The sequence below is a fragment of the Equus przewalskii genome, chromosome X (genome assembly GCF_037783145.1).
Source record: "Equus przewalskii isolate Varuska chromosome X, EquPr2, whole genome shotgun sequence".
Taxonomy (NCBI): Eukaryota; Metazoa; Chordata; class Mammalia; order Perissodactyla; family Equidae; genus Equus; species Equus przewalskii.
In genome coordinates, this window is record NC_091863.1 from 92,668,460 (window position 1) to 92,694,538 (window position 26,079).

At 37.6% G+C, this 26,079-nt stretch overlaps 1 protein-coding gene across 3 annotated transcripts in view; it reads right to left on the reverse strand.

The window, feature by feature from the left end:
* The window catches only part of IL13RA2 (interleukin 13 receptor subunit alpha 2), an 85,833-nt gene that overhangs the window by 30,906 nt on the left and 28,848 nt on the right, over positions 1 to 26,079 (reverse strand). The window contains exon 4 of one of the 3 annotated variants that reach the window (XM_070606378.1): positions 16,191 to 16,244. The gene's annotated coding sequence lies outside the window, so the exon portion shown is untranslated. Of the gene's footprint in view, positions 1 to 3,433; positions 3,718 to 16,190; positions 16,324 to 26,079 lie in introns of those variants that run through there. The other 2 variants (XM_070606376.1, XM_008509432.2) reach the window with 2 other exon arrangements.

A 26,079-nucleotide genomic window follows, 5' to 3' on the forward strand; every position in this document is an offset into this window, starting at 1 on the left:
TAATAAGGTGTATTAAGTTCCAGGAGAGGTAGGCACTTAGAAGCACAGAAGACAGGTACTTAACCTGGTTTTGGGAGTGGTGGTAGTTAAGTAAGAGTCCTTAGAGGAAGTAGTACTTAAACTATTACATAAATAAGGAGTAGGTGTTTGCAGAGGGGGCAAGCGGAAATTCAGGGGAAGGATTTCTCCTCAATGATAACTGATTAAGCAAAAGCAGGGAAGTGAGAAAGCTTAATGAATTCAGGGATCCACAAGTGGTTTGTTTTGCCTGCAGTGTAAGATGTACATAGGCATGCCTTCTGAGTCACGTTAAAAGACTTTGGACTTAATCCTGAGGGTAATAAGTGGTACTGACAGGAGGAAGTGTTATCATAGAAACTAATCAAGCAGAAGATTTCAAGGAAAAATTATTCAAAAGTCAGTCCCTTACAGGCCAACAAAGGGAGGGTGTGGGGGAAAGTAAGGCAAGAACTGAAATGTGACTGTTGTACTTGGAAACAAGAAGTAATTAGTGGGGCCGGCCCGGTGGTGCAGTGGTTAAGTTTGCACGTTCTGCTTCTTGGCGGCCCAGGGTTTGCCAGTTCAGATCCCGGGTGCGGACATGGCATTGTTTGGCAAAAGCCATGCTGTAGCAGGAGTCCCACATATAAAGTAGAGGAAGATGGGCATGGATATTAGCTCAGGGCCAGTCTTCGTCAGCAAAAGAAGAGGATTGGCAGCAGTTAGCTCAGGGCTAATCTTCCTCAAAAAAGAAAAAAAAGAAAGAAAAACTCTAAGAGATTAAGTATCACGTGCAAATTAAACAGCTAGGACATGGTGGAATCAGACTTCAATTCCAAGTCTTCCTGGCTCCAAAATCTGAGCTCTGTCTCCAATTCCACGCTGCCTGCTAAGACATGGCTTAAGTGATAAAAGATTTAATACATAAGCCCTCCTAGAGGTACATGTATTTGCAAGTCTTCCTGACTTCCCCACTGGCAAAGAAAAACAAAACAAAGTAACAATTTTAGTGGTAAAATCTCAGGCAAAGTGACTTTGACAAGCCAATGAAGATAATATTTGTGGGCAGACACCTGTCAATTGCCTCCCAAATCATACCATGTAGGCACCTGCCAACCTACCTATGACCCTGTACATTATCCATCTCCCCAGCATAAGTCTTGATCCCACAGAAACAATAGAAGACATAACTCCAAAGAGCTTATCTCCTCAGCATTGGGGCCTCAACGTGACCCTAGAGACAGCACAGAATAATGGAAAGAGTACAGACATTGCAGCCACACAGATCTGGGAAAGACACTTCAGCTCTCTCTACCTCAATTTTCTTATCTATAAAATGAAGGCAATAATACTTGGGGTTTAGGAAATGACTAAATGGGATACTGCATATAAAATGTCTGCAGCATAGTGGGCATAATAACTCAATTGTTATCAGTTGTCTTCCACTTCTCCAATATCCAGGAGACACCTGCTATCAATTCCTCGAAGACACTCTGAAAAGTACAGCAAAAGAAACAAGCAACCCACTCCACCCCCACTCCTCCAACTTGTAGCAAAATATAAGTGATATTTCTCTGATTTTCCAAAATTACCCTGAAAGCAGCTTTTCATTTACAAGTAAGATCTTAGCATTAAAAACATTTAAAACAATCCAATAGCTGTTCTGCCTCTCCTTTGTTTAATCCTACTGTTTAAATAATCATTTCTATTGCCTTTCATTACATCACACAGAGTCACGAGATCTGGCTCATTTTATAGAAGAAATTAAGATAGAGAGAGGGTGCGATGTTCAACCCAAGGTCACAGAGCTATATGGGGAAGATCTAGAACTCAAAACCAGATCTCTTAGTTCTTAGTTTATTATTCTTTAGTAATACTACTACTAATAATAATAATAACCACAACAAATCCATGCAACTTACTTAAGTCTTGAGCTCTTTAAAACATTCTATATTTTAATAAAATTTTTATCAAAAACAGCTGGTAAATCCTTTGTATTCATGTCTTGGTTTTATATACCCTTTTACATTAAAAAAAAAAAAAACTAATCTGGAAGCATCCGAAGTGAGAGCAATGTGTAAAAGCGATGGTCAGATTTAAGTGTTAACTACGTATTCTTTTAAAAGAAAACAAGCATCAAATGTATAAGATGCTAGTTCATTTCAGAGCAAAAGCAGTGAAAATTGGAACTTTTTTTGTGAGGAAGATTGGCCCTGAGCTAACATCTGTTGCCAATTTTCCTCTTTTTGCTTCAGGAAGATTGCTGCTGAGCTAACATCTGTGCCAATCTCCCTCTATTTTTTCGTGGGATGCCGCCACAGCATGGCTTGATGAACAGTGCTGGGTCCACACCAGGGATCTGAGCCTGCAAACCCTGGGCTGCTGAAGCAGAGCACATGAACTTAACCACTACACCATGAGGCCGGCCCCTGGAACTTTTATTTTAATAACCCTACTATATGTGTAGCTAGCCCTGGTAGTCTAGTAGTTAAGATTCGTGCTGTCACTACCACAGCCTGGGTTCGTTTCCCAGTCAGGGAACCACACCACCCATCTGTCAGTTTTCATACTGTGGCGGCTGCATGTTGCTGTGATGCTGAAAGCTCTGCCTCCAGCATTTCAAATACCAGGACGGTCACCCATGGTGGACAGGTTTCAGTGGAACTTCCAGATTAAGACAGACTAGGAAGAAGGATCTGGCCACCCATTTACAAAAAAAATTGGCCATTAAAACCCTATGAATAGCAACACAGCGTTGTCTAATACAGCCCTGGAAGGTGAGAGAATGGTGCAAAAAGATGGGGGAGGGTTCCATTCTGCTGTACACAGTGTCGCTAGGAGTCAGAATCAACTCCATGGCACTAACAACCAAAACTATATTATGTAACCATAATTATACAAATAAATGAAATTACCACATATAGAGGATATGCATGATTCCATAAATTTAATCAAAACATCATATAAAGATTAACTAAATCATTCATTTTAGAGGAGCTCTATGGTTATTTCTGAGCTTAAGAGAAAAAAGTTTCTACAAAGTGGAGGATTCTCATTTATAGAAAATAATCATACATAACATAATCTCAGAAAACCTCAATTCTAAAATTCAACTATCCTTACTAATTCCAAAGGACCAGGTTTTCTTATAAGAAGTATAATTTTATAGAAAATAAAAGCTAATAAGAAAACAACAATAAAAATTAAAGGCAAAAGTCTTATTTATACTGATTATCCAGCACCTGTTAGCTTCATGCAACAAAAATGTAACATTTCCCCAAATTAATATTATGTCAAGTTAAACAATCTATTTTTGCCACAAAAAAGTTTTATGAGCCCATTTTTAAAAAGGTGAAGAAAGTAAAACAATTATTCAAAACAAGTTACCTCTCCTCCCCACACTCCTTTCCCCAAATTTAAGTTCCATACTTACTATAAGTGAATAATGTGTCCAGTTATAATCAAATTCTTCTGCAATACCACTGAAATCTGTCTCAGTGAACAGCTTCTTAGCTTAATGGATTTCAAATGACCTTAGAAGTGAAGGCTTTTTGTAGGAGGAGCTCTGTTTTATCCACCAAATGTACCAACTGTCATGAGAAAATTTGCATTCAAAGCAAGTCAGCATTCAAGGTTATATTTGTCAAAAGATTCAGAGGAAATCACAGAGTTCATCTGAGTGATTTTCTTTCCCTTTTAATTAGTTCCTGATACGGCATTTCATTTTCTTGATATGGCCTTATGCCAACGTTATTTCACTATGTGACTCACCAGATTGGAAATTAAAAGATAATCCAAAAGTAAGTATGTGATTGCCAGGTTTACATTGTTTGCTATATTGCGCTATCCAAAGTACTTCATTGTTTTGAGTTTCAAATACCTTTAGGTATGAAAAGAGTCATAAACGGACAAGGAATCTGGAAACCCGGATTCTATTTTAGGCTCTCTCTGCCACAATCAGCCAGGTAACCTTGGGCAATTTCCTCAACACCTCTTGGCTTCAGTTTCAAAAGATTTATTGAATGGAACCTCAGATGTCATCTAGTCTATCCTTTGTTTCCAAATAAAAATTGCCTCTGCATTTTCCCTAAGAAATGGTCAGCTTTACATATTTAAAATTAGCATTCAGAACTAGATGATGTCTAAGGTTTCTAAAATCCTTGGTGTTGTAATTAAAATTCAATAAGTGTCATGTATATTTTTTTCTACCAAAAGCTTATCAAGTATTTCTTTACATAAACAAACAAGATTTTATTTCAGCCAGATAAAATTAAAGAAAGAAATTCAGATCACCAAATTGTCCCTCATCCTTCAAGTTTCCACAGTTTTTATCCACCTCTGATTTAATCTCCATGTCCAGGAACTATGCAAAGTCATAAGAATATTTTTGATGCTTTTCTAAAGTAGATGAAATGATGTCAGTGATTTATTCCAAAATAGAAGTGAATTGAGATTGGATCCGGTCTATACACCACCTAATATTCCAATGAATAAAAAGTATCTTCCTTGCTTTGGAACACAGGTTCAGACCTGATAACTTCTCTCTGATACCAAAGATATATTTTATGTGAAATATGTGAATAAATAAGTAAAAAGCAAAAAGTCTGAATGAAGAGGGGATCATGGATGCAATCTTCTCTCCATTACTAACTTTATGTTTGACCCTAAGACTCTTTTTTCTTTTTTATTCATTGGTATTAAGTTAATGCTTCAACTTAAATTGAATTTGGAAGGTGGGAAGAAACTGAGAATTGCTTAGGGAGTTTGATATCTGCTTTTCAGATGTCAGCTAGGTTGGTTCTTTCACAATCATTTTTGACAGAAATTACTTATTAGGCCTACATGAGGAAATTTATAATCAGAATTTGCTGACATGATGGTAAGAAAATGGAAACCTAGATTCAAAATCTTTCCTCTTCCTGTGATTGCAATTCCAATTAACTCATTTATCTTCATCTACAAAAAAGAAAAATACTCCTCAGGAAGTTTTCTTCAAGATTCCTCTTTCCCCCAAATCTTCTGGCCCTTGCAAATATTTCATTATACTATACAGTATAGTGGCGAGGTATAATCCAAAAAATAGGAGGATAATTTCTTGGAATGATACAGTGCATTTATTTATAGACATGCAAACCATAAGTTAAATATAGTTAATAAAATGCAGTTGGAAACAATAATGTGCCATGCCTCAGATGTTAAAGTTGGTTAGATACAAACTTTCGTCCTGATTTGATAACTTAATCAGTGAAAGCATAGGCTAAGCTTTACTTCTTGGTGTGAAGAGAAAGACACTAAAAAGACAACTCATTTTAATATGCTAAAAGTCCTATTTGATGGATTTCTAGTGACATCAATAGAAATTGCCAATGATACTTGTGTGCTTGTACCTTAGCAGTCATTACTCTGCCCCAGATACAAGGCATGTTACAATAAAGAAAAAGAGAATTGGGGAGTAAATCTGATTGGTGCAGAGAAAGGAGGCTGGATAAGACTAGTTGTAGCAGTTCCTCTCTAGCTGGAAGCTGGTCCACACCAAAGTTGAGAAAGGATATAAACCCACATTTCATGCAGGCCAGGGTCAGTGCTACCCAAGGGGTGTGGAATGAAGAAGCATATCAAAGCCTCAGGATGGGGAAGTTCTCAGGACTGTTGGGATCAAATCATTCTTCTGAGAGAACTGAGCAAGATGATGCAAACGATTCTGCAAGCACTCAACAGTCAGTCCCTGGAAGGGGGCCAGCAGAAACTAGGCAAAAGGATTTAGGCCTGGGCTCCAATTTCAATACAGAGGCAGAGGAAGAACTGAGCTTCCAGATCTGAGCCAAAGTCCAATTAAACAGCCAACATCAGATGGTGGGGTAAGAGATAAAAGCTAAAGCCTGATGCCTAAAAACTTTCCCTGAGGCCCAAATTGATTCCAGAGGCATACACACTAGGCTATTTCCAGACTTCTACCTGCTAAAAGAGAATGGTTATTGCGCCAGGGCTGTGTCAGAACTGAGACTTCCTAGGCTGACACCATGAAATGAAGCTAGCATGGACCTAGGGTAGACAAGTACTATCTCTGGCCTCTCTAACAGACACGAATATATGACTTTGTTTTATCCATTATCCTCCTGAGATAGCTAAGTAGATACTAATTAGTTTTACAAATGGATATCACTCAAGTTTCAATAGGTTAAGTTACTTTCCCGAAGGCAGAAATTCAGAAGAAATAAAATCTAGGTGGACCTGATACCAATCCAGTGCTCTTCCTGCAGTCACACTACTGCGGGGATTCTTTCTGATACTTTAGTAAGCTAAAATAGTTGACTGGCAGGGATCATGATATCTCTTTCACTGTGGAAAGCTGTGTAACTCCCATTATATTGACCATCAAAACAGGAAATAGGTATTCCTGAACTGCTGTTCAAATGAGGCAATCAGCAAAGGCAATATTTCATGCCTCAAAGTGTTATTTCCTTTGTAAGGTTAAAAGATATTATAAGCAAAAACAAGAAAAATAAATATAAAAAATAAAAATAACTGTTGACTATTTAAATGTATACATATACCCAAAGTTCTTAATAAAATTATCTAGATTTGAGAACAGTTTTAAAAAATTCAGGCAAATGTCAAACTTCTAAGTTTCAGAGGGCTTTTTAAAAAAATCTTAACATGCCCAAAAAACTGACTTGAAAAGTTATTTGGTAGAGTTGGCATATCATACAGAAAAGCAGTGTCTTATAAAGAATACACTCTGTGAGACAGAGGGCATCTAGAGTGACTGCTTTCCCCGAAATCCAGTTTTCATTATTCTGAAACGAACTAATTATGACCTCTGAATTCCCCTCCAGACTACCACAGATTCAGCTGAAGGATACCAGAGCTGAGATTCTCAGGAAACCCACATGAGCTGGGAAATACAATTAGCAACAATATGATCCAGTCCCCAGATTAACACCAAACAGGCTTAAACACAGACCTAGAGACAGCAGAGGTCAGTGGCACCAGACTCTGCTTTCTATTCACTCACATTCATTCAATGGTTTACAGAGCAACAATGTGCCAAGCACTGAGCTAGATGCTGGAAGTACAAAGGTGAATTAGATACTACCTCATGGAGCTCACATTCTAGTTAGAGGGATAGAAACTAAAAAATATTGAATAACTACAGTACAGTGTGATAAGAACAGTACACCATGATAGAGTCATTGGCAGCTTAGGGAGCTCAGAGGAGAGAACAACTCATTCTACCTGCATTGTGGTGAAAAGAGTGGCATCTTCAGGCAGAGATGGTTTGGGGAGCTACTCCTGCTCCGGATAATATGACGTTGGGGTACGATAAATATATATTTGGTCTTTGTCCCCAGTTCCTGGCACAGAGCTCCTCAAACCCTTGGAAATTCCTGAGTGACAAAAGTGTCTTTTGTTATTTGTAATGAGCCCCTTTCAACCATACCACAGTTTATGCTAATGAGATGACTACTGGTGAGCTTCAGGATGAGGGCTGGTTGCCAGAGGAACCAACCAGGTGATTAGACGGTTGGAACTATCAGTCCCACCCCTCAACCTCCAGGGAGAGGAGAGGAGCTGGAAATTGAGTTCAATCACCAATGGCCAATGGTTTAATCAATCATGCCTTTCATTACTGAAATTTCCATGAAAACTCCTAAACAACTAGTTGCAAAGAGCTTCCAGGTTGGTGAACACATGGAAGTAGTGGGAAGGTGACATGCCTGAAAAGAGAATGGAAACTCCTCTAGCTGCATTACTCCCTCACCCCAACATGCGCGCGTGCACACACACACACACACACACACCTCTTATGCTTCTCTTCCATTTGGCTGTTCCCCAGTTGTATCCTTTATAATAAACCAGTAATAGTAAGCACTGTAAAGTGTTTTCCTGAGTTCTGTGAGTCATTCTAGGGAATTATCAAACCTAAGAAGAGTCATGAGAACTCGCGAATTTATAGCGGGTTGGTCAGAAGTACTGGGACTTTCAACTGGCATCTGAAATGAGGACAGTCTTGTGGGACTGAGACCTTTAACCTGTGGGGGCTAACTACAGACAGTTAATGTCAGAATTGAATTAAATGGTAGGATACCCAGTTGGGGTCAGAGAATCTGAGATCGGATAATTGGTTGATGTCAGAAAACACCCCAGACAAGTCAACCTTCTTTATAACAGTTTCTTTATGAGTCATATAGCCCACCTATTTGGAAAGGCCTAGGTCTTTCAGGAAGCTTATCAAGATAAAATTGTCTGATAGACCGTGGCAGAGACTGCTAATTGTTTCCCAGTATACATTCTCCTACTCTTCCTTTTAATAGTAAGTTTTAGCTGTGTACATGGCCTCTCAGCTAGAGACTATATTTTCCAGACTCGTGTGCAGTTTGGTATAAAGATATGATGGAAATTTAAACAATGATTTGCAAGTAACAGTGATGTGAGCAATCTTTGGATCATGTTTTGACAAGAAAATTTCTTGTCCTCTTCTTTCCCCTCACTCAACCAGCAGGCTATAGCACAGACACGACAGTAGGAACCAAATTTGACCACATAGACAAAGTCAACACACTAAGAGTTGGCAAAGCAACAAGGTAGAAGGACCTTGGGCCTTGGACCTCCTGCAGCAGCACTGCCTGCCCACCTTTGGTCTGTTGCTTGAGCCATAATATTTTCAGGTCTCTGGATTATAGCAACTTACTTTGTCCCCTAAATAACATAGAAATAAATCTTCATTAAAGTGAAATTGATATTACTTAATGTTACCCTTCCCAAAGGCATTTGCACACAGAGTTCAAAAATAAAGAATGTGTAAAGTCCAAAGAAAAAGTATGCTAATGATGTTTCAGACCCGGTGACAAGCCAGATGTTTTTGTTTTTCTTTTGTTTTGACCTCCCTTTAAATCTCAGCATACCAGCAACTGCCTACTCTGTCACTCCTTTAAGTTCAGCCCTGACTCTAAACTCTCATGCGTCTGTTTCTTCCCTTACCATGTGATTTTCTTAAGAGCAAGAAGTGTGCCTTATGTGCCTCTATAAATCCAGTTCCTAGAATACAGCAGATGTTCAATAAATATGTATTGAATGCTTGTAGTGAAGGTAACCAAAACAGTCATATTTCCTCCCTTGCTTTTTTTTAATTCCTCCACACATAACGTTTATTCTAATAATGCAAATAACTAAATGACAAAAATAATAACGACAGAATAGGCTGACGTTGGTTTAAACTGCCTGTCAGGGAGTATGTTTAATGATCATCCATGTTCTTTAGTCCTCACAATAACCCCATGACATAGATACGACTACGGATATTCCCATTTTACAGAAAATATAACTGAGGCTCAGAGACATTAAAAAACTTTCCCAAGGTCTCACATTTAGGAAACAGTTGAAATAGGGATTTAAACACAGGAATGCTTAACATCAAAAGACACTTTCTCAGCTACGATGTAGTCTGTCACATTATCTTCCAGAAATGACCTAGAAATGTGTAGGGTGACAAGTGGAAAAATCAGCCTGGATTTAAGAATAAGTGTCAGATAATTAAGCCAATCTAAATTACATGTTGTGAGTTGCCAAATCAGTATAAACTATATCATGCTTGTAAGAAACTTTTGCTCGTTTCCCGATCAACGGATATCTTCACCTTGAAAATGTGTACACACAGACATTTTTTAATCTGATCTGACCCTTGGCACAGTTACTTAAAAACCGAGAAAAAGGCCCTGGAATGATCATAAGAGGGACTGCTATTTTGTATAAATGTTTCAAAAGACAACGGAAGAAAACAGCATAGACATGAAACAGACTTCACAAGATCAGTTTGAATGTAGTATATATTACCTGCTATCAAGAATTTTATTAATCAATTACATTTCTAAATTTGCTATTGTATAAGAATATTCAAACATACATAAAAGTAGAAATAGGACAATGAAACCGCAAGCATCCATTATCTAGATTCAACAATTATCAAGATAAAATATTTATTAGTCATATCATGAGAACTGATATTTCTACTCTGAAAGATCAGGAAGCATCATGTTCACAGAATCTTCAACTGGTAATGCTGAAACAAATCTAAAAACTCTAGTCTAACACCTTCTTTTAACAGCCAAGGAAATCAGCACTCTGAATGGGGAGATGATCTACCCAAGGTCATTTAGTTAGTAACGGCCTACAAAAGAATCAGTTTCCACTATATCACACTGCTCTTTAATATTAAACATTGTTTAATTTATTTGAATCCTTTGAAAATAATTGATGAAATACGGTAAAAGCCTTTTTTCCATAAATTCATTATAACAGACTAGACTATTCTCCAGATATGAGTCTTTTCTACCTAAATTTTTTTCCAAAAGTACAAGTTACAAAACAACTCTCCTATTTATGCCTTTAACATTTAATTGTATCATAAAATAAACAGTTCTTCAATAAAAAGAGTTCAGAGAAACAATCATATAGAATTTTACCGTAACATCATGAAGTTCCTTATTCATCTCTTGATAACGCTGAGACAGGAACAAACACATAATGAACTTGTTAATGAACTAGTAACAGGAAACCATAGTGTACACATGTGTGTCCTTGGATTGAGCCTTAATAAAATTAGGAAGTTAAGTCCCAGCTGGAGACCCGACAACCAGCAGAAAATTCCTGACAGCCAGAGCACACCATAATTTCAGGAAAAATAAAGATCAACAATACATATTTTCTCAAGTTGTCATTCTATTATTGGCATTTCCGTTTTAAAATTCTTAAACAGGTTACTAAACAGGATTTCAAAACCATCTCATCTACTAATTTTTACATTTAATTTAGAAGAAAACCACAGATTTTATGGATCATATTCACTGCATATTAACATTTGACTTCAAAGTGGCTATATTGCCTATAAAGAGAACAGCTGGATCTTGTACACTAATATTAAGATGATCTTGTGAACTATATTTTAGATTGGCAGCATATCTTTGAAGAAATGTTCTATAATCTTTCTTCAGACTTTGACCTACTTTCTCCCCATGTTACTGTCATTTAGTGATTCATTCATTCAGTCACTCAGTCTACTAAAAGCAGAAATACCTTATGATCCGGCTATCCCATTACTGGGTATTTATCCAAAAAACTTGAAATCAACAATTCAAAGAGACTTATGCACCCCTATGTTCATTGCAGCATTATTCACAATAGCCAAGACAAGCAACCCAAGTGCCCTTCAACTGATGAATGGATAAAGAAGATGTGGTGTATATATACAATGGAATACTAGTCAGTCATTAAAAAAAGACAAAATCGTCCCATTTGCAACAACATGAATGGACCTTGAGGATATTACGTTAAGGGAAATAAGCCAGCCAAACAGATAAAGACAAACACTGCATGATTTCACTAATATGTGGAAGATAAACAAGCACATGGACAAAGAGAACAGATTAGTGGTGCCCAGAGAGGAAGAGGGATGGGGGGTGGGCGAAAGGGGTAAAGGGGCACATATGTATGGTGATGGATAAAAATTAGACTATTGGTGATGAGCACCATGCAGGTCTATGCAGACACTGATAAATAATATTGTACACCCAGAGTTACACAATGTTATAAACCATTATGACCTCAATAAAACAACTGAAAAAAAAACTTAAAAATCAAAAATAAAAATAGATACCTCATTCTCTTCCTTTTCTACTCAAGTTTAAAGACCAATTTTAAATTTTGTGCTTATGTGACAACTAGGGGGTGATAATTGAAGATTTCCCTGAAGAGAAAGCTGTTCAAAGACTCACAGTTTCAAGACTCAAAAGAACATCTTTTAAAAAATCCTCTAAACTCGTCAAATTGTACACATTAAATATGTGCAGCTCTTTGTATATCAACTATACCTCATTGGCTATTAAAAATAACTTTTTAAAAAATCTTCTTTCTTTCTTCTGTCACCAATTGTTGCAATGATTTCCTGTTACTACTAGTTTCAGTTGATCTTTTTGGTAGATTCCCCATTAATCCTTGTGGGCTGTGTTTAGATGTTGAGAGCAAAGTTTCATACCATTTTCTTTGGTTCTGGGCTGCTCTCTAGCATACACATGTGACACACATTTAGAAGAATACACAGAAGAGGTGAAAGAAATGCAGATATACATACTAAAATGATCATACCAGTTTCATATCTTAGTATAGTGTCTAAGAGCATTAAACCTGGAGTCAGATTGCCTTGGTTTGAATCTGAACACCACCATTTACTAGCTGTATGACCTTAGAAAATGTAATAACCACCTCTATGCCTCAGTTCCCTCATCTTTAAACTGGGGATAGTAATAGGGCTTACTTCACGGGATTGTAGTGAGAATTAAATGAATTAATATGTGTAAAGTACCTACTATGTGCCTGGCAAACAGTAAGCCCATGTGTGATTTAGATGATGGAAGGTTTTGATCACAAGGGTGGGTGGGGAGGTATTGAATGAAATAAAGCTCCAACTGTCCATTTACTTGCCAAGATTTACCCCTTGCCACCTACTGGGGTTACAAGTCACAATATTGACATCACTCCTTTGTGACGAGCTCCCAAAGCAGGAATTATTTTCTCTAAAAAACCCATTGAGGGGCCAGCTCCGTGGCCGAGTGGTTAAGTTCACGTGCTCTGCTGCAGCGGCCCAGGGTTCGGATCCTGGGCGCAGACACGGCACCGCTCGTCAGGCCACGTTGAGGTGGCGTCCCACATCCCACAACTAGAAGGATGTGCAACTAAGATATACAACTGTGTACAGGGGGCATTTGGGGAGATAAAGCAGGAAAAAAAAAGATTGGCAACAGTTGTTAGCCCAGGTGCCAATCTTTGAAGACAAAAAAAAAGGGAAGATTGGCAATAGTTGTTAGCCCAAGTGCCAATCTTAAAAAAAAAACCAAAAAACCCATTGATACTGACATAAAGTACTCAAGAGGTCTGTGTGGGGAGGAAACAAGTATGTGTTAGTCTTTCACATTTGCACAGCATGACTAATTCTTATCCTGAGTATTTTGCAAAGTACAGAGACTAGGACTGGTAAATTTCAGTGATGTGTAAGGAATGAAAGTATAAATACATGGATGCACGCATAAATGAAATAAAAATTCCTAGAAGAGGGAGGGTAAACATAATGACAAAGTATCAGTGGGAGGGAGATAAGAAAGCAAGAATTGCTAAACCACCAAAGACCTCATTCCCACACTTAACAATTGTGCCTAAGCCTCCTGCATTTTTTTTATAGGAGGAACTATTTTCTGTAAATGCTTAACAGAAATCCCTCAAGTTCCACTGTTGTACAAAAGAGGCCTCCCCTTTGAAGAAAATGAAGCAGAGACAGTCTCAGGATACAACATCCACAGATAATTGTTATTGCCAAACGCTAAATAACAATGACAAGACCCCTTCCCTGGTTTATTAATTCCATATGCCAGAGTGGGTTGCAGAATCTGAAGGATCCAGAAGGTAGAATAAATGATTGTAAGGAAGCCAATGTAGAAAAGCAGTTATCATTTCCACTTCTTCCTAGAGGTGGGAAAACCTCAATTAGGGGAAAGGCGTAATGAAGAATATCCTACAAATATTTTAAGCAAAATGGGTCACATATGTAAACCTGATTTGTGATATTTGTAGCTATTTATAAAGACTTAAATATCCTTTGAACCTTTTAATAATATTAAAGTGTCATTTTTTCCCTAATGACCTCAGCAGTGAGGTAGCCAAATGCAAGTCTTCAGAAGCCTTTACAAAGTCCTCACTCATGCCCACAAGTCAGGTAAGCATTGCAAAAGGTACAGATGGGTTGGGGCTGGCCCCATGGCAGAGTGGCTAAGTTCACGTGCTCTGCTTTGGTGGCCCAGGGTTTCGCCAGTTCGGATCCTGGGCACACACATGGCACCGCTCATCAGGCCATGCTGAGGCGGCGTCCCACACAGCACAACCAGAGAGATTTGCAGCTATAATATACAACTATGTACTAGGAGGCCTTGGGGAGAAGAAGAAGAAAAAAAAGAAGATTGGCAACAGATGTTAGCTCAGGTGTCAATCTTAAAAAAAACAAAAAGGTACAGATGGGTATACAGACCTTCCTAGAGGTCTGCCTCTACCAAGTAGAAGGAAACAAGGGAAAAGAAAGGAACAGTCCAGGACAGTGTGGCATCAAGGGCTAAGATGTTGAGGATGGATTCTAAGGGCATACAGAAGAGGCACAGAAGGTAGAGTACACACTACCCTCCTAAGCTCCAGACCACTATACCAAATTTGGAAATTTTCACCTGAATGTCTCACAGGCAAGTCAAACTCAACTTGTCCAAATCTGAATTCATCATCTTCCTTCTCCATCCAGAACTGGTCCTCCTCCTGTGTTCCAGACTTTAGGGAAAGGCACTGCTATCTAGTTGCTCAAGCCAGATAAGATAATCCTTGTCGTCTCTTTTCATTTCATCCACCACAATCAACCCAACACCAAGTCCTGTTAACACTAATTCCTAATTACCTCTTGAATCTGTCCACCCCTCTCTATTCCCACCATCACTGCCCTAGCTGAGGATGTCATCATCTTCATGATGCCTCTTAACTGGACTTCCTGCCATCATGTTTACTCTCTTCCAACCCATTTTCCCCTTAGCAGCCACAAGATCAAAATTCACATTGGACTGGGTTAGTCTTCCGCTTACGATATATTCTACTGCTCTTCAATTTGTACAAGACAGGGATCATGGTATACAAGACACCTCATGATTTAGCCTTTGCTTATCTTCTTTACTTGGATCTCTTTACTCCTCAATAAATTCATGTCAAACATCTGGCATTTCCCCAAATATCCCATGAATTTCTTATGCTTCATTGCCTTTGAATTGGAAGCTCCCTCAAAATGTAGTAGGCAAGCATGTTGGCAAGAAGTCCAGTTAGGAAATACTTTCAATAATCCAAGGAGAAGATAATGAGATCTTCCTATTTATCACTCAAAACTCCACTCAGACATCATCCCCTTGCTGAAACCCATAGCCTGGGTTTCCATAGACCCATACGGAAAAACACTTCTGCTATCGTAGTATGTAGTAGACTGCATCATAACTGTCTCTTTACCTTTCTACCTCCCTGGACTGGACTGTGAGCTTCTTGAGGGAAGGAAATATATTCATATCCACCTTTGAGTTCTTGGAGTCTTAATACACAGTGTGTGACCAGTAGGACCAGAGAAGATGGGTCAGAGGGAAGAAAAATATGAGGGAGGATTTGAGTTGTCCAGGAAGACAGAACTTGAGACGGGTCCAGTAAACATGGTTTTTATTTAGGATGAGGTAGCTTGATTGTGTGTAAATTTGGGCTATCTGCTATTTCCTTCATTTAATATATCAGTGATATTGGCCTTCCATGTTACCATGAGTCTTTTCAAGTGCCATATTACTTGACAATTCTCATTTGCTATGTCACCCACATACTTAATGACACAGACACTCTAATTCCAAGCTATATAGATACTGCTTACTATGGACACCTTAGAAAAAATTCAATAGCTGTGAACATTCTTTTTCATAAGGTTTGGTGGGGTTTTCTTGTGGCCAATATATGCCACAATTAATTTCTTAACTATCATCTATGATATTTAATATAAGGCAAATTCCCATGATACCAACCATTTGTTTGTATTTCCATGCATGACAAATTAGTATGTCTCCCTTCTCCTCCCCACTCCTTATTCTAGAAGAGTCTCAAAAGAAAAAGGTCATCTCCAAAGTCATAATAAATATCTTCTGTATGAGTCCTCTGCCATGGAACCCTTCCTGTGCCTCTCTCTTCTTTAAAGAATATACTCTTCTGAATCGTCTCTCACTTTCACATGGCTGTCACACTTCTATGGACCAACAGATCTTAGCCCTAACAGACACGTACATACATACTCATGCCACCACACCAGACAACCACCAAAACAGAGAAATATTTAGTGATGTGTGTTGTAAACAGCACCAGACTGTGAGTTAGGAAACCTGAGTTTTCACACTAATGCTACTACTATTACATTGGATACAAACTTCCTTTCTGGATCTCAACTTCCTCAACAGTAAAATAAGCTTGATGACATTCAAAGTCATATCCAGCTCTAATTATTCTCCAAAAAATACCTTAAATAAATTTTGCCTTATTACAAATACATTTATTTTATACAATTTTATTATAAATTTAGGAAAATTAAAACTTACCTTTCCAAATGTATGTGAGATCCAGCCACTTCTTGTGAATTGTCTCTACAAGTCCTATGCAAGGAGAATGTGGGTTAAAAGCAAATGAACTTATAGGAAAAGAACGTTAAATGTTGTAACCTCCTGATGATATCTGTGGAAAGGAAATTATTCAAATAAATACTGTTTTCTTTTACAAAATGCTTAAGATAACAGAACTAGTGTGGACTGGCATAGTTCACATTATTTTCCCTTCTTCCAAGAAGAATGGGTAATATTAATACTAATCGTCACAAATGAAATAATTATTACTAACACGGTAAAGAAACACACTGAGATATTACTCAGACTGTCACAACAATATGTTGGAAATGGGAGGAAACTACTAAAGGTTATAATTTGTTTACAGAAAAAATATTTTTAAAAATATCACTTAACAAATAGTTTAAACACAAATCATGCCAGTATACTCCAACATTATATAAAGACAACATGATTCCAAAAGAGCTGATGTACCAAATGTAGTACTACAGAAGAAACCTTAGAGTCACGAGATCTTGCTGCTACGCTCAAACCACCACAGACAGATGAAATTTCATCCTATTTATAAACCCCTCTAGAAAAGAGTCCACAATTTTCCTCAAGAACCATTTCCAATGTTTCACAATACAGATTATTCCTTAAGTCTAACCAAAATCTCCCATGGTCTTTCTTAAGTCTATTTAATCATCTAAGAATAAAGAGAGTATTTATTGACTATCATCTGCATCTGAGTCATTGACATTTTAAGGCAATTACTAAATTATCCCTTAGGCTTCTCTTCTGGGTTAATGAATACTGCTCCTTCACCATCCCCCTCAGAGTACATCTCTTATATCCCGTGACCCGTCTTGTTTCTCTAGATGGATGCCTTGCTTCAGGATTCTGGTAAGATCTGCCTGGATTTGAAGTTTTCTTTTTATGTTTTGCACCCTAAAACTCATTAGAATGTATTTAGAATTTCCATGGGGTCTATAGAATCTGCTCCTTCCCTAAGATTTTATCTCCCAGAATAATATTAAGCAATATTGCCCAGATTATCCAAAATACAGCTGCATCACCACAGTGCAAAAACATACCAAGAATTTAAAAGTCCTGACTCTGGCTCATAAAATACGGGCAAGGCAGTTTTAGCTTTGTGGTATCCTGTCCAGAGGCCAAGAAATTATTCAAGTGGTATTTCTCAGGAAACAAATGTTTGGACTCCTCGGAAGAAGCCAGAAATCTGAAGTGTGTGATGAGGTTCTTGGCTCCCCAATTCTTATGTCACCAGAGAAATATTTTGGCTGAGCACTAGATACTCGTCCTCATTTCCAGATCAGTTCATTTTGTGAAGTTAGATTCTTTGGAGAATTACATAGTACATCCCAAGGTGCATTTTTATGGTCTAATTGCCGTATGTTATATATTTGAAATTTGAACTTTTGGAATGTATAAAGCTGTCTTCCTATATATTACACAATAGTACAAGAACTAATGCCTCTCTAAGCCTCCTGTCTTCTACTGCTGAACTGGACTCTCAGCAAGAGAAAGGAATGGTGCCCTCTGGATTTAACCCTGTCGTGGCTTACAATTGGAACCAACCTTACACACAGGCGGAATAGATATCCCCTTGGTAGGGAGATTTGAGGAGCCCTAAAAGATCGGTCTGGTTTAGTACCTGACTTGCTCCTTTGGGTTCTCAAATACCTCCTTCTCAATAAGACCTACACTGTGGCCACTCTATTTGGAATTGCAACCTGTACCAATCCCCCACCCCCAACACACACACACACACACAGCACACCTATTATTTCTAAATTTTTCAAAGTGTGTATTTCCTTCTAATATACAATATCATTTATTTAATTGGTCAATTACTTAGTTAGTTAGTTGGTTGTTTTGTCATTTATTGCCTGTCTTCCTCCTCCTCTGGACTATAAGTTCTACATAGCAGGTATTTTTGTCTACTTTGTTCACTGATGATGTCCAAGTACCTAAAACAGTACCCAACACACATTGTGCTAAAAAAATATGTTCTAAATGAAGAAGTTGAACAATCCTTATGAGTCATGGCTAATGTACAAACTGGCACTGGGACATGCTCTATTTTGATATAATAGTGAAGGCATCAATCATCAGTTAAATCATTAAATTGAAAAGAAATAGTAAGCATAATTCATCCAATTTCAAATTATTATTGGATGTTGTTTTTGTTTATTTATTTCAAAACATTTATTCATGGGGCTGGCCCGGTGATGTAGTGGTTAAGTTCCCTGGCTCTGTTTTAGTGGCCCAGGGTTCGCAGGTTTGGATCCCAGGTGCAGACACAGCACCACTTGTCAGGCCATGCTGTGGTAGCATCCCACATAAAGTAGAGGAAGATGGGCACAGATGTTAGCTCACGGCCAATCTTCCTCACATACACAAAAACACATTCAGTGCTTACGAGTTGCACTTCATCATCATTTATATAGATATATCTATTCATATACACAGTCACATATGTATTATTTATAAATGCTTAGACAAGGGCACATATGCAAGAGGCAAAAGGAGTAAAGGAGGAGAATAGCAGAAGGAAAGTGAAAATAAAATGGAGACAATCATGCACTGATTTGTGAAGAGGTAAGACAGCAAGTGGTTTGTGGGGAGCTGAACAGAGTACACAAATCTTTAGGAAAAACAATTGAGAGGTCAGACCATAATCAGGAAATATCTCACCTGGATCTCTCATGACCCTTAACTTTGACCAGGTAGGTCAGCCTCACTCCACATAAAACACTCCTTTTATTCCTGCTCCTGGGACCCCTAGCTATTAAAACCTAAGATTTTAATACCAAATTCCTTTCTCTCAAGGTGACACATCTCTCTGGTTTCAATAAATTGCTATAGCGCATTTCCTCACGCTCAAAATAAAAAACCAAAAAAACAAAGGTATTCGGTTACCTTAGTTAAAACACAGATGAAGATTTAGACTTGCCTTCTCATGTGACTGTAAGCCTTCACATTCTCAGGAAATGAGTTCTCAAACAGAACAGGGAAGCTAGCCCATTGGTTTCCCTTTTGTGTTTTCCATTTTCATTTCTTATCTCAAAATGAGTTCTTTTTAAGTAGAATTGACTAAAACAAGAATAAAGGGAATGCTGACACCGCTTGGACTATAGCAGGCATTTGGAAATGGTATCTACACCTCCCTCTCCCCCCTTTTCAAAAAGTCCTGTAATGTTTATAGCATTTTCATTGAAACAACTTATTTGAACAATTGGAGAGAAGTGTCAGCATTCCAAAGGTTACACACATTAAAAGGCATTAATTTTAACTTTCAGAACATAGTTAACATTTTTCTCCTCCATCATTTTCTTTTCTTAGTTTTTCATGATACTAAGCTTCTAAAGTAGTTTATATTTGAAAAGTAACATGAATGCATCAAAGATGTACATGGCTTAGAAAATTTATATTTATTTTTACATGTGAGTTCCATAAGGAACCATTACGATAGGTAGAACAGGGAGTATTCACTCCATTTTCTAGATGAGGAAGATAAAAGTGCATTTTTCAAGATCACATGACCAAAAATCGTCTATTTGTTAATAGAAATCAGGCTATTTTAGTCCTTGTTGCCTCTAAATGTTGGCTATAAACTTCTATTTCTATTTAGTAGATATTAACTGCATACCTACCACTGCAATACCAAGAGCTACATACTCTAGATACTAACAGAAGACACAGTCCCTCTCTCCTCATGGAAACTAGTATTTAGTAAAGAAAACAGACATATAAATAAATATTGCCAATACAGTAAAATAAGGGCTTGTATTAAGACAGTGGTCTGCAAACTTTGTAGATGATAAACTCCATTGTGTTTTCTGATTTTGAACACATCTTCTCCATAGATGTATATTTATTTATAAATTAAACACATGCAATTTCATAATTAGCTAATATGTTGAGGCACAAAACATATTTAGGGTGAAGTTTACTGGTACTATATAGGAGATAAATTCATATATCAAAGTCTTCTTGTTAATTTTGAACTTTGTAGGCCAACATTTCAGCAGATCTAATTATATTATCATGGTTTTCGGATTTTGTTTTGTATTTAAACTAATAATGTAATTGACAAACAATGCTGTCAATTTCTTGTTCATTTGTGCTTACATTCTTAGTAATATCATTAATATCCTTTGCAAGAATCTTTTAGAGTCATTTTGTGAGGGTTAGTTTATTTTAAACTTGATGATGTGATTGAGAAATCTAATTGGGAACATGTAAACTGCAACATCTTTCAATATGGTGAAATTAAACTAATAAATGATTGTTTATGTCCACTCCTCCACACTTTTTGCTCCACGATACCTCATATGTATTATATGACATCACTTGTGATCCTCTGTTGTCAAACAGACTAAGTAGTGATAACATTGCTTTTATATGTGTGTGTAATTATATATATTACTTTGTTAATACAAAATAATACAACAGGTTTATTATTTTTGATTAAAATAAATATAAACAGACATTCTTTTATGTACACTCAACCCCAATGTACATTCAAAAGAACCCCTGAGTACATTTCTCTGGTTTGAGATACCACTGCACCAGTCTGTTCAATGATAAGAAAACAAATTTCTGAATTTTGAAAGATTTTTCAAAAAGTAAGGATCAGAAAGCAGGGATCAGTAAGCAAAAAAAAAGTATAAGAAATGTTTTCTGTTGCTTTCTGACCCCTAACCAGAAAATTGTCTAGCCATAGTGTTTACAATTCAATCCCCATGCCTTCTAGCTGAGTCTTTACTATATTTACTCTATAATCCTAAAGATTACTTAGGAAGAAAGAGTCTAAGAGATGGTCATAAGCTGATTACTTGACTAACAAATAGTTCTATTAATTAGCTAAGATTACATATCTTATGTGTTACTACTTTATTGAGAGATTTACTAAGTTCCAAGTGATTACACTTTGCTCTCAATCATGTTATATTCTCAAGATTACAAATCTAAACAACAAACATGGTGTATTAAACCAAACACATATTTAAGGAAGCATGATGCAATGGAAAGACAGCTTGAATTTCAATGCTAGCTCAACCATTTAGGAGCTGTGTGGCCTTGAGAAAGTGCCTTAATTCTCTGAACCTCAGTTTCTTCATGTGTTAAATGGAGGTAATATCATCTCCCTCATCAGGATTTTTTGCAAGTAAAACATGGGATTCAGTAAGTGCTCAATACCTGAATATCAATTATCACTTAAAATGGATGAAATTATGTGCAAATGAGAGAATTTTGAAGCTTAGAGTTCCATGGTCATTATACCCTCTGGGAGCTCCTTCATAAATGGGCTAGTATAATTCATTCAACAATTATTTATTGAGTACTACACTCTACTGAGCATTGTGCCACATTTTGTCGGGTTACATTATTCTCCTACTACAATGTAGTAGGGTAGGTTAAACTGCTGTTAACAAATAAACAAAAACATGTAATGGTTCAAACACAACAGAGGCTTTTATTCTTGTTCATTTAACAACCCAGAGTGGGCATTTAGGTCAGTAGTTAGCCTTCCTACTTTCAACATGTGGTTTTGGATGTTGCTTTGGTTGCCACCATTCCTTCCCAAGGGGAGGCAAATAAAGCTTGGAAGTGCACGTCTGGAGGTTCTATGGGAAACTCCTGAAACTGACATATGTAACTTCTACTCCCATTCCATTGGAGGAAACTTAGTCAGACGGCCTAAGCTAACTGCAAGGGAAGCTGAGAAATGTAGTTTAGCTGTGTGCAGAGGAAGAAGGGGAGAACAGACACTGGTAGGCAGTTATGTCTGCAGTTGATTTTTGAAAAAGACATAAACAAGACAACAATGTTCATATCCATAGGGAATCAGAGTTTATGGAAAGGCCGGGGGAACATATTCACATTCCTGCTACTGGAGAAAAAGTTCACAACCAGATGACTGTGTTTACATATCTTCCAATTTATTATAGTCCCATCTGTACCTTTATTCAAACTGTTCTTTTCCAAAGGGATCATAGAAGAACGTCATACTAAAGCAGATTTCTTCATGGCCTGGCAAGGCTTATATTTTTTTTCTTTTTTCCCCAGTCCATCTTTAAGATCAGGGTGGCCTTAAAATGAAACAAGCCTCTATGCGTTCTCTTTTCCCTCTCATATTCCCCAAGGCCATGTTGGCTGCTCCCTATAGTTCCCTAGAGCAACAGGGCATAAGTATCTGCCCCTGCAGATATAGATTGTTCCCCTAGAAAAGAGGAGCAAAGCTAATTCAAAGGGAATGCACACACACACACAGACCAAGACAGAAACAGAGAGAGATTAGCTAAATATTTTATGAGTAACTAAAAAAAGTTTATTTTCAAGCCTCTATCATAGATCTGATAACCATACTTCACTGGAAAACAATCCAAGAATAAGCTAGCAACTAAGCAATCACAGATACACTTCTTGTTTCCTGAAATAGATAAAATCCTCTTCCTGAATGCAGTGGTCAAGCAAATGTCCCCCACGAGAAGGGTTCTTATATTGTTTGGATTGATTGGAAGAGTCTTCATTACTCAGAGACTGGCATCATAGCTCTCAGTAATGTTTGCAAATATGTCCCTGCATATGTGTGTCTGCATACATTTAGGTATTGTCCACTCTCCTCCTCATACACACATCCACGACACTTCACTTTGACTATGGCAGTGAAAGTAGCAGTATCTTCTAGGAATTGAACACGTATAAAGCCTGGTCAGACTAAACTAGCTGGAAGAATGAGGTCTGGGTGTGAAGAGATATTAAAGGGAGAGAAGTATGGAAGTAGGGGCACAAAGAACACCCATATACAAATGGTCAAGCAAATTCCATTAAACCATTAGGAATTCATTCTCAGGCCTAGGAAGAATTCTAGTCTATAATAGACTTTTAGTAAAATGCAAATGCCTGTGGGAAGGATAATACTTTTAGATGTGTCAATTAATATCTTAGAAGAAATAGCTGATAAGCTAGCAAAGGGTAAAGCCCTACAGAAAGGAAAATTAGGCTAGGCAGGAAGAGGATGAAAGAGGATAAGTAGGATGGCAAAGGTGTAGAGAGAGGCTGAATAAGTAGAACAGAAGGTACCAAAGATAAGTGTTTTTCTGCTTCATAAATTTTGTTAGATCCATCTCCAGATCTTCTGGTTCCCTCTGTTTTCTTTTTCCTACAGATTCCTCACTCTATTTTATATTTCATTTCCTAATCTCTGTTCTTTAATTCCTAATCTAGACAGCATTGATCTAGTAGATTGGAAGATAAACAATCAATGTAAAATTTCTGGGCACAAAAAGAGGAATTACACAAGAGCAGAAAGCCAAGCTATAAGCAAGAAAATATGAAGTAGAGGCAAAAAGGTATTACAACTCTTGGTATTTTTCCTATTAGAGTGCTTCAATTTCAGTTTGTTTTCTCACTCCAAGTAACACTGAGAATCAAAATTGCATTAGACAATCATAAGACTAGAAAAAACTAGAAGATAGTCCAGAGAGAAAACGTTAAAACAAAATACACCAGAGAAGATTGAGTTATAAACCCTGCTCATTACATAATATAATCTAAATTAAACAAAGAGGAAATTCTCAGTGGAATTGCCAAAAGAAGGAATTTGCTTTGGATTGGGGGGCGGGGGGGAATGCCCACAACTTGAAACTCCTGAGCATTCTAGAAATCTTGAGGTTTCATTTAAAGGTTCATAAATCTATTATTTCCATTTAAAATTATTTTCAAAATTGCCTTATATAGCCTTAAAATTTCTTATCCTATTTTCCTAGGAATATATAAGATAGACATCTTTGTTTACATGTCATGACCTGAAAAATTCTAGTGAAAATAGAGATCTTACTACCAATGTCTTCTCTTTCCCTGTTAAAATACTGCACACACGGTATTATTCTTGGAAGGCAGAGATCATGACCACAATTAAGGAAATATTCTTAAGAACCCAGTCTTCTTGGATGCTGTTTATTAGTGAGTAGCCAGCTGTGCATGCAGCTCCATGTCATATTGTTGGCTTATTCTCTCTCTTTGTTCATTATTTTTTCTCCTCTAGGGAATTTATTTTTAGCATCTTTTGAAATTACAGAGTTCAGTGGAATAGTAAACAAAAACAGCTTTGTCAGAAAAACATAGAAATTCAAAAAAAATAAAATACTTGATTTATTTTGGTTGGGAGTAGTGTAACAAATGCTTGAGTTCTAAGGAAAGAGAAACATTTTATCTAATTAGCCCTTGCAAATCTTTAAAAGTTAAGAATCAATCTCTGGGTTGATTTTTCTCACTTGACTGAGAAATTACATAGCTCAAGTCACTTCATAAAGTATAACAATGAGTAGGTACACAAATCCTTTAAGAACAGGTCTTCCCCAGCTTTTTAATCTAAGTTTGTTCAGATATCACAAAGTCAGACTGTCAATGTATAGACCATGGAACAATTGATTGATTACTTCTTGGCTATCTTTAGGTCAAAGGGCATGTTTTGCCTACCTGGAAATTATGTCATTTATATCCCTTCAGGTTACTCTCTGTGATCCACGTGGGAGTATAGAATAAAATGAAAGGAAAAAGTTTCATAAAAAAACATGTTGAGCACCATGGCAGAATGAACTTACCCAGGACTCTCTCCCCTCCAACATACAACAAAAGGGGCAACCATACTCCAACAGAAGATATCCTAACAACACAAAAACCTCGGAGAGACATGCAGCTACACAACGGAGGGCAGAGAGGCTGGAGCCACACTCAGAGGAGCTGGAATGGGGTAAGAAATAACTTTGCTCCCTCCCCTACTGACTGCAATCGCTGTTGTGGGAGGATCCATGAGAGAAAGAGTGGGGGAGGGGTCGCTCACTCACAGGATCACCCAGGATTCCCCAGGGCCATTGCACCTTAGTAGGAAGCCCTCTAAGAGGGTGAAAGCTTTCACGTGGGGTGACCTCATCAAGTCAAGACCCCAGGAGACGAGACAGCGAGAGTTGATCAAAAAATCCTGGACTGCACACAGGATAAAGCACCCCTCCCACGACCCGCCCCAGGCCATGCCATCTCGGCTAAAGGTGGAGGGTTCAGAATACATGGCTGTCAACCCCCACCCAGTAGCGATAGGCTGTAACTGCAACAAAATAATATCAAAATGAGAAACAGGTGACTTTCCAACACCAGACACGACATCAAATCTCCAGACCAGAGAGAAAAGGACAAGCACCTGGATCTCAGTCCTGGGGACACAGGAATATGTAAGCTAAATGACAGTGAATTCAAAACAGCTGTCATCAAAAAACTCAAAAAGGTAAAAGAGAATACAGAGAAACAATTCAACGAGTTCAGGAGCTGCTTCACAAAACAGATTGAAACTATAAAGAAAAATAAATCAGAAATATTAGAGATGAAAGACACAATGGAAGAGATAAAACAAAATATGGATTCCCTGAATGATCGAGTGGACATCATAGAGTAGTGAATCAGCTTAATCAAAGATAGACATGTTGAAATGCTCCAGACAGAGAAGGAGAGAGAGCTTAGGCTAAAAAGAAATGAAGAAAGTCTCTGAGAAATGTTCGACTCAATGAGGAAATGCAACATAAGAATTATAGTATTCAAGAAGGTGAAGAGAAAGAAAATGGAGCAGAAAGCATGTTCAAAGAAATAATAGCAGAGAACTTCCCAAATCTAGGGAAAGAGAGGGACATATGTGTGGAAGAAGCCTCCATATCTCCTAGATTTGTCAATGTAAAAAGACCTACTGCAAGGCATACAGTAGTAAAACTGGCAAAAATGAATGAAAGAATACTCAGGGCAGCAAGGCAGAAGAAAATAACCTACAAAGGAATCTCTATTCGACTTTCAGCAGATTCCTCTGAAG